We start from the raw sequence: 9,866 nt of genomic DNA on the forward strand, positions 1-9,866 counted from the left end.
CAGGATTTGTTGGACCAGTTCCAGTTGCTGTGACAACTGTACGTCTGGTTAGGGAGGCTGAGATTCAACTCAGAAGACCATGTCTTCACCTTATTCCCCTTGAGCTAAGAAAACTTAGTCCTCGCCCAATCACTCTGGTAAGTCTTCAAGGTAGACTTCCAAACCTTCACAGACTTCGTTCACCCGGCAATCCTCAATGACTCTTGGATGCTCAGAATGCGACGCCTAACCGGCTGGAGGATGCACAGTCCTCAAGTGTAATAAGTCTTCAGGTCACACAGACAAAAATACTTCAGTGATGCCTAACACTCTTTGGCTCTGGGTGTTTGGGCTTTGTCCTCGCAAGGATTTCTCTCTCTCAGATGCTTCGAGGTGGGTTGCTCTCAAACGACAAAAGCCGTATACTAACTCTGAGCAGCCACCAATTTATGGTGTAGGGGGTGGGCTATTTATAGCCACAAGGCAACCCGACCTGATTTCTCCGAAATGACCCTGGGTCACTAAGTAACTGACACATGTTTCAACGGTCAGATTTCAAACACACGCGGCAACTTTACTTGGGATACAAGCAAAGCTGACTCATCCAACTCTGGATAAGATTTGCCCTCATTGTCTTCGCTCGAAGACATCGGATTTGGGTTGAGCATCACTTCAGTCACTCTGACTTAGTTCACTTGGACCCCACTTAATAGTACGGTGGTTCTTATGACTCAACAAAGAAGAAAAAGGAAACAAGGAAACCATGCAGTCTTCGCGCTCCATAGTCTTCACTCAATGTCTTCTCATGTCATAGTCTTCAATATGAATATCTTCTCATACCACCATTGTCTTCAATGTCTTCATACATTATTAGGGGTCATCTCCAGTAGGTAAACCGAATCAATGAGGGACACTACCTACGTTATCCTGCAATTCTCACAAACGCATTAGTCCCTCAACCAACTTTGTCATCAATACTCCAAAACCAACTAGGGGTGGCACTAGATGCACTTACAATCTCCCCCTTTTTGGTGATTGATGACAAACTGGTTGAAGTTTTCAACGGGGATAAAGTATGTGAAATTGTAAAGGGTAGGAAATTGTCTTCATAAGTAGCAAGGGCTCCCCCTGAAGATGTGCATATAAGTAATTTTTCTTTTGGAATGCAAATGCACATGGCAGGTTGTACTTGTGGAGATCCACTTCTACTAATGAAGATAATTCATCATGCATGAAATGATATAGCAAATAGGATGACATGCATAATGAAAAATGGACGTCTGCAGGATGATCTAAATGCGGAAGTTATCATCGCATCACAGTAAAGCAAATAAGTGGCAGACGACCATCAAGTTTAAGTGTTACAACTCAAAGAACGAAGTGTATCAAAGGCAAGAGTTGTAAGCACTAGGCAAAAAATAATGCAACCGCCCATATGAACCCGCTTGAAGACTATCAAACTCATACGCTTCTCCCCCTTTTGTCAATAATGACCAAAAAGGTTTGAAGACATAGAGCATCTACTCGTCCTCATGAGGAGTAGTTGAAGCAGCAGGGTTGTCGTTGTCGTTTGGCGGTGCAGACGAACTTGGTGCAGTGTCGATGCGTGCAGAAGTAGGAGGTGGTGAAGTAGCATCATCTTTGCCATCGATCACTCTGGCATTGACAGTTGCCGCGGGGGAAGAATATTCAGAGTCTTCAAGAGATGGAGTACGACGTAGGACAGCAGTCCGTGGAGGAGTGGAGTCAAACTGGAATCGTTCATTGAAGCCATTGTCTTGAAGATCTGCTTCAGCACTAAGCAGGGTCAAGCTCTTCCAGGATCGCCGGCAAGTTTCATGAGCAACAAAGGCATTCTTGGTGGCAAGGTTACGAATGCGATTGACATCCACCAAGAGGCTTTGCATTTGACGCTTCAGCCAAAAATGATGCTTATCTTGCTTCTGATGTAGGGCCACAAGAAGTTCTCGGTCGTTGAGAACGCGAGAACGCTTCCGAGATCTTTGGGCAATAGTGCTTTCAGTGGCTTCAGTATCTGCTTGATGAGGTAGACGAGTATTTCCAGCCAATGGATAGATTCGTGTTGCTGCTTGAACACCTTCAATGGGTTGAGTGAAGCTTTGGTGCTCGGCATTCTTGGCAGGTTCAGGGTATATAGCTTCAACTGACATATCAACCTCTGGTAGGAAAATCACATGATTGCGAGCAGAAGGTTGATAGTTGACAGATGAGTGTCACTTGATGAGGCGCATGACCCATGGAGCATAAAACTTCAGACCAAATAGATCAGATCCAGATGCAGCCAGTTGCCTGATGAAGAAATCTTGCGCATTGAAGTTGATGCCATTGAGAATGTAGAAGACCAAAGTCTTCATAGCTCCTTCAAGCTTTGCCGCTGATGAATGTCCTTTGATAGGCCATAGAGTTCGCCTGATGATGTGATATATGGTGCGTGGCAGATACTCAAGGTCTTCAACAAAGAACTCTGTTGGATATTCAGCATCATGTGGCAAAGGCTTCATCATGCTCAACATCTGACTGATATTGGGTTCAGGATTATGAAAGATGCTTTCCAAAGCATTGCGGTGATTTTGACAACCAGGTTCATAGAGTTCTCCTGGAGTGGATAGGCCTGTAAGCTCAATGATGTCGAGAGCTTTGGCTTCATGATGAACATTTCCTGTCATCCACTCGAGAACCCATGTCTTGATATCTCTGTTGTAGCCGCGAATGTGTAGAGTAGCATAGAATTGAAGCAATAGCTCTTCATTCCAGTGTTCTTTATCTGTGACAAAACTAAGCAGCCCAGCATCACGAAAGCAGTCTAGTGCTTCTTATAAGCAGGGCAGTCTAGTAATGGCTTCAGTATCGAGACGCGTATGAGAGAAAATGCACCCTTGATCATACAGAACACATGAGTAATAGCTTCGTTGCTGATGACTCCAGAACCGATCTGATGATATCCTTGCCTTCGTGTAGGGGTTCTTTGAGCTGTCAAAGAATGTGTTGTGGCTCTTGAAGCCATTTGCATTGAAAGACCCTAGTGAGTTTGCAGTACCTGGAAACCTTGGCAGTCTTGGCTTGGGCTTCTGGACCAGAGGCCTATGCTCAATGTGATAGTCAAATTGAGGACCGGAGACATAAGGCGGAGGGACCAGAATGGGCCATCTTACTGTGATTAGCTCGCCATGGTTGTATGCTTGCTCGATTGTATAGGGTCGTGATGGCGGAACAGGAGCAGTGGCAGCAACTGAGGCTTCAGGCTGCACAATAGGTGCTTCAGGAGAAGTTACCTCATTAGCTTCGGGTGCAGTGGCCTCATTAGCTTCAGGCACACTGATTGGTTCAAGCTCCACATTAGCTTCAGCCATGACAGCATCATCAGCTTCACTTGCGTTGGTTGTGGCAGCTTCAGGATTTTCAACCTCCACTTGAGGAGCTGGAGGGTCAGGCACAGACACGTTCACTTCATGAACTGTTTCTTCAGGCATGGGGGGAGTTTGGACACGTTCTTCTTGACGTTCCTCATCGGTTGATGCAGCCGGATTGTCTTCAGCAGCTTGTGCTTCAGACACAGAGACATTCACAGTTGGAGTGGCTTCAGAGAACACTTGACGTGCAACAGGTTGACGGTGCACTTCTCCTTCTGGAACGCTCGGAAGAGAGACTTGAGGCCTTGGTCCTTTGTGAAGCCTTTGTAGTACATGCGACGCTTTTGGAGATGGAGTGGGAAGGTCCTCATCCTCTTCAACTTGGACGGATGGTGTGGTTTGTTGTTGTTGGGAGTACTGGGGGAGTCTTGTTGTTGTGGGTGATCAGCCCACGATGCATCCTGAGCAATTGGCGTCAGAGGACGACCAATGCTGATGATTTCGCTGTTCATATGAACAGGCGATGATACCACATTATATTCGATCTGAGGAAGAACTTCATCATCTTCAACATTGTCATGATGACCAATGTCTTCATTAGCGGTGGGTTCAGCTGCTGGTATATCTTCAGCTTCAGGAGCCTCTATGGAAGCAGGCTCATGAACAGTCATGCGAAGTTCTTGGGATGCAGATGCAGGACGAACCACTGAGATGGGTTCAACAACAAGGGGCTCTGTGGGAGCAGCCCGACTCTTCTTGGTCTTGCACTTCTTCTTGGAGGGAGCGGCATCAGAGGCTTCAGTGTTCTTCCTTTTTCTGGCTTCAGCCTTGGCAGCCCTCGTCTTCTTCTGTTCTGAAGCGGTTGTGGTGACCTTTGGCTTCGAACCAGTCATGTTGCTCGAGAAGATAATGCGAGGGGCTTCTTGGCTTGAAGGTGCAGGCTGGTCAGCAGGAAGCTTCTTCTTTTTCTTTGCAGCCATCCTGGGGTGAATGCCAGGACGGCCAAGTGACTTGCGCTTCTCAGCCTCATTGTAGGCAAGCACACACTTATCAGCCAAACGCTTCATGCGCTCACGAGATCCTTGAGCTTCTTGGCGCTTCTTCAGAAAAGATTCTTTAAGCTCATGCAGCATGACCTTGAAGTTTCTGACGTCTTGAACACTGAGCTTCACCACATGCTTCTTGAATTGAGCCTTCTCATAATCAATTTTGTTCTTCAGCTCAACGATGCGCTGAGCAAGAGCTAGCTCAGAAGCAATGGGGCCAATGAAAGAGACGCTGAGGCCAATGGGAAGCTGCAAATCTTCAAAGCTTAGATTGGGGGTGTCGAACCACTCATCAATGAAGTTATGGATGATGGCCACGTCAAAGAGAGGCAAGTTGTTGAAGATTTCTGCTTCTTCCTTGCTCTTTATCAGTTGCTCAAGGGCATCATCAGCAAGATCTTCATCACTTGACAGATCAATGGGTTCTTCACGCAGAATGGCGGCAGGAGTCAAGGCTTGATCAGTATGCCTGACAAGTTGCTTTTTCTTCTTCGTCTTCTTGGAGATGCGAGATTGATCTTTAGACTGCACACTGGCTTCAGGAGGTGCAGTGGCCAGTGGCTTCACACGAGAAGCTTTTGGAGGTGCAGCTGATGATGAAGCCTTAATTTTCTTTGGCTTCTGCGGCCTTGGAGGAGGAGCTGGGGCTTCATCAGAATCAGCCTCATGGTGAGAATGATCCACTTTGGCACCTTGTACCAAGATGTAGGTGATGAGGCCATCAAGGTTTGCAAAGGGGCAAATTATGTTTTCTTCAGCTTCACGTGTGCCATCATCACGGGGAGCAGAGGGGCCAGGATTGAAGTCTAATCCCCATGACTTCTTGTTTTCCTTTGCCGAAGCCTTAGCAAACTGAAGGTTGGGCTTGAAGAGATTGTCATCACGACACCAGAGCAATGATGATGGGTCGGCTTCTTCAGGTTGTGCTCCACGGACCATGCAAGGATAGAATTCTTGCGCAATGGCTTCGGCTTTGTTCTTGGGGGGGACGGCCTCGATAGAGAATATCACCCCAAGGGCTCTTGATAGCGTTTTTCTCTGCGTACTCCTGGGTGACGAACTTGTACTTGTACCACTGTTCAGCCCAATAGCGTCGAATCCATTGGATTCGAGTCTTGCGCTGATTGTAATCTTCTTCAGGATCTGTTTTATACATTTCTACCAGATCATCAGGCAGATCCTTTGAAGTTCCCCCACGACGCTGTCTGCCACCCTTCCTGACAAATTTTTCTGCAGCCATGAACTTCAAACTGAATGGCTTCAATATGTTCAAAGGCTTCAAAGGTTTTCGCTTGCTGGTCAGACAGGAACTAGCTTCAGGAGAATCAATGTGTTTCTGTAAGAATTCTGCAAACGAATGCAGACTATGAGAACCTAGGGATTCTCCCACGGACATGTACCTGTGACAGCATTAGAGATGCGAGGGAAGGGGAAGAGGTCATATGCATTCTCAGAAGATTTTGAAGATAAATCAGTTTGAAGACATTGACCTCATGATGTGAAGACATTCACTTATATGAGGTGAGTTGGTTCCAGATTTGTACCAATCTGTGAATAAGTACAAGTGAGGAATCAAACTAGATAGGAAATCTAAGTGAATAGACTAGGCATAATGAGATGCAGACAGAATAGATCTAACATTGAGTAGGGAGAAACCACTTTCGGTAAATAGGATGAATCTATGAAGATCAAAAAGGTGGTAAAAATAGAGTTATAATTACCGCACGAAGAACTGCTAGATTGGATGAATAGGAGACTGAGAAGTTCAGCCCACCGTGCCCTAACTTGGCGACGGAGGACACCTACGGCGACGGCGGAGAGGACGATGTCCGCGGCCGGGGTGAGGACGGCGTCGGAGAAGTCGCGGCAGCTAAGCGCTTCGTCGCCGGCATCGTCGAGAGCTAGCGGTGGCGCTAGGGTTTTGACGAGGTGGAGAGGTGGAAGAAGGTTTTCTTGTCCGCGGGGGACACGTATTTATAAGTAGGTGTGCGGCACAACACAATTACGTAGGTGCCCATGTCTGTTCACATCCGTGGAACACGTGGCAAGCATGCAACATACTTAGAGTTGTCACACGTTCCCACGCCCGCCAAGTTTGTCGGATGTTCGTTCCGGCTTCTCCGGATATCGACAATAAAGATGAATCATTTAAATAAGACTTGATGTTTGTCTCTGTGTCTTCTGCTGACTAGGACGCAGAGAAGACATTCGACAGTTTCAATAGAATGCATATGATTTGGACGGATTGAGTTTGAGATAGAAAGCATAGAGGGGTTAGGGTCCGATCACATTCACTTAGTTCAAAAGATTCAACTTGAAAACATAGCTATAAGTGAATGATGTAGAGTACAGAACACTAGTATATGTATATGCAATCAAATCATCATAGCGCAGAAAATCATGAAGATAAATTGAAACTGAAGACAAACCAAATGCGAAGTCTTTGCAAAAGTAACGCCATGAGTGAAACACTTCAAACAGAGAATTTGGTGGTGGCGTTACCCACGTATAGGAAGTATTAGACCCAGACACGGCGCACAATTATCGTGGCACTCCGAAGTCAAATTCCATGTTAATGTATTCACACTCAGAGTGTAAGTCTTCATTTATTGAAGATATACCTTACTTCGTGTGTTGCACATCTAAGTCATCAACATGCATAAGTGTTAGGATGTGTGCCTGATCACAGGACATTAGACGATTCCAAGATATTTAGCTCACACTGTAACTTGCAAAACCTTTTCTCATCCAAGGGCTTTGTGAAGATATCTGCAAGTTGTTCTTCAGTGTTGACGTGAATGATGTCAATATCTTTCTTCATGACATGATCTCTGAGAAAATGATGACGAATTTCAATGTGCTTTGTCTTCGAGTGCTGAACTGGATTGTTGGCTATCTTGATGGCATTCTCGTTGTCGCAGAAGAGAGGTACTTGTTTCAGGTTGATGCCATAGTCCTTGAGAGTTTGCTTCATCCACAGAAGCTGAGCACAACAGGATCCAGCAGCAATGTATTCAGATTCAGCAGTTGAGAGTGATACACAGTTCTGCTTCTTTGAAGACCAACAGACAAGTGATCGTCCAAGAAAATGACATGTTCCTGATGTTGACTTGCGATCCACCTTGTCACCAGCATAATCAGCATCCGAGAATCCAACCAGGTCAAACCTTGAGCCCTTTGGATACCATAATCCGAGTGTTGGGGTGTAAGCCAAATATTTAAGAATTCGCTTCACAGCTAAGTGATGCGATTCCTTTGGTGCCGCTTGGAATCGAGCACACATGCAAACACTAAGCATAATATCTGGCCTAGATGCACATAGATAAAGTAAAGAACCAATCATGGAGCAGTATACCTTTTGATCGAACTCTTTACCATTATCGTCGGGACCAAGGTGGTGTTTGGCTGGCATTGGCGTCGTATAACCTTTGCAGTCTTCCATTCCAAACTTCTTCAGGCAGTCTTTGAGATATTTTTCTTGAGATATGAAGACGCCATTTCTTTGCTGACGAATTTGAAGACCAAGGAAGAACTTCAGCTCACCCGTCATGGACATCTGATATTGCTCTAGCATCATGTATCCAAACTCATCACTATACTTCTGGTTGGTGCAGCCGAAGATTATGTCATCCACATATATTTGGCACACAAACAGTTCACCATCATATGTCTTCATGAAGAGTGTGGGATCTAGAGATCCTGGTTTGAAGCCCTTGCTCTTCAGGAAGTCTTTGATTGTATCATACCAAGCGCGATGAGCTTGTTTGAGGCCATACAGTGCTTTGTTGAGTTTGTACACCATATCAGGATGTTTTGGATCTTCAAAGCCAGGTGGTTGAGCAACATACACTTCTTCTTCAATATTGCCATTAAGAAATGCACTCTTCACATCCATTTGATATAGCAAGATGTTGTGATGATTAGCATAGGCTAGCAGTATGCTAATAGCTTCAAGCCTAGCAACAGGAGCAAATGTTTCATCGAAGTCAATTCCTTCAACTTGAGTATATCCTTGAGCCACAAGACGTGCTTTGTTTCTGACGACTTGACCATGCTCATCTTGCTTGTTTCGATATATCCATTTCGTTCCAATAATGTTATGCTTGCGAGGGTCAGGTCGCTTGACAAGTTCCCAGACATTATTCAGCTTGAACTGTTGAAGTTCTTCTTGCATGGCTTGAATCCATTCAGGTTCCATAAAAGCTTCAGCAACTTTCTTGGGTTCTGATATTGACACAAATGAAAAGTGCCCACAAAAGTTTGCTAACTGTGTTGCTCTTGAGTGAGTAAGCGGACCAAGCGCATTGATGCTGTCAATTATCTTCTCAATTTGTACTTCATTTGCAACACGAGGATGAACTGGATGAAGACCTTGCTCATGCTGATCATTGTCATCATTGGAAGTATTGTCTTCGGTCTGAGCATTGTCTTCAGGTTGGTTAGGTGCAGAAATGATAAGTTCCTCTTCAGGCTGTGCTTCAGAGGGCATGATCTCACCAGTTCCCATCAGCTTTATAGATTCACTGGAAGGAGCTTCATCAAGTGTGCTTGGCAGGAGCTCTCGTTGTGAACCATTGGTTTCATCAAATCGCACATCCACTGTTTCAACGATTTTGTAGTGGAAGAGGTTGAAGACTCTGTAAGAGTGCGAATCCTTTCCATAGCCAAGCATGAAGCCTTCGTGAGCTTTGGGTTCAAATTTTGACTTGTGATGGGGATCCTTGATCCAGCACCTAGCACCAAAGACTCTGAAGTAGCTGACATTTGGCTTCTTGCCAATAAGGAGCTCATAGGATGTTTTGCCCAGAAGCTTATGGATGTAGACACGGTTGATGATGTGACAAGCTGTATCAATGGCTTCAGGCCAGAACTTTCTTGGTGTCTTGTACTCGTCAAGCATTGTTCGAGCCATCTCGATGAGGGTTCTGTTCTTGTGCTCTACAATGCCGTTTTGCTGAGGTGTGCATGGAGCAGAAAATTCATGAGTGATTCCCATTGTATCCAGATAAAGATCAAGCCTGGTGTTCTTGAATTCAGTGCCGTTATCACTTCTGATATGCTTGATCTTGACACCATAATTGTTCATTGCTCGATTGGCGAATCGTCTGAAGACATCTTGTACTTCAGTCTTGTAGAGAATTATGTGCACCCATGTATATCTTGAGTAGTCATCAACAATGACGAATCCATAGAGACACGCCGTTGTTGTGAGGGTAGAGTAGTGAGTAGGGCCAAATAAGTCCACGTGCAACAGCTCAAAGGGTTGAGATGTCATCACGATTGTCTTCGAGGGGTGCTTGGCCCTTGTCATCTTCCCAGCTTCGCAAGCACCACACAAATGATATTTCTTGAATTTGACACCTTCGATGCCTATGACATGCTTCTTCTTGACGAGACTGTGCAAGTTCCTCATGCCAGCATGCCCCAGCCTTCAATGCCAAAGCCAGCATTCTGAAGCTTTTGCAAGAAG

This window comes from Triticum aestivum, chromosome 4B (assembly GCF_018294505.1).
Source record: "Triticum aestivum cultivar Chinese Spring chromosome 4B, IWGSC CS RefSeq v2.1, whole genome shotgun sequence".
In the NCBI taxonomy this organism is placed as follows: Eukaryota; Viridiplantae; Streptophyta; class Magnoliopsida; order Poales; family Poaceae; genus Triticum; species Triticum aestivum.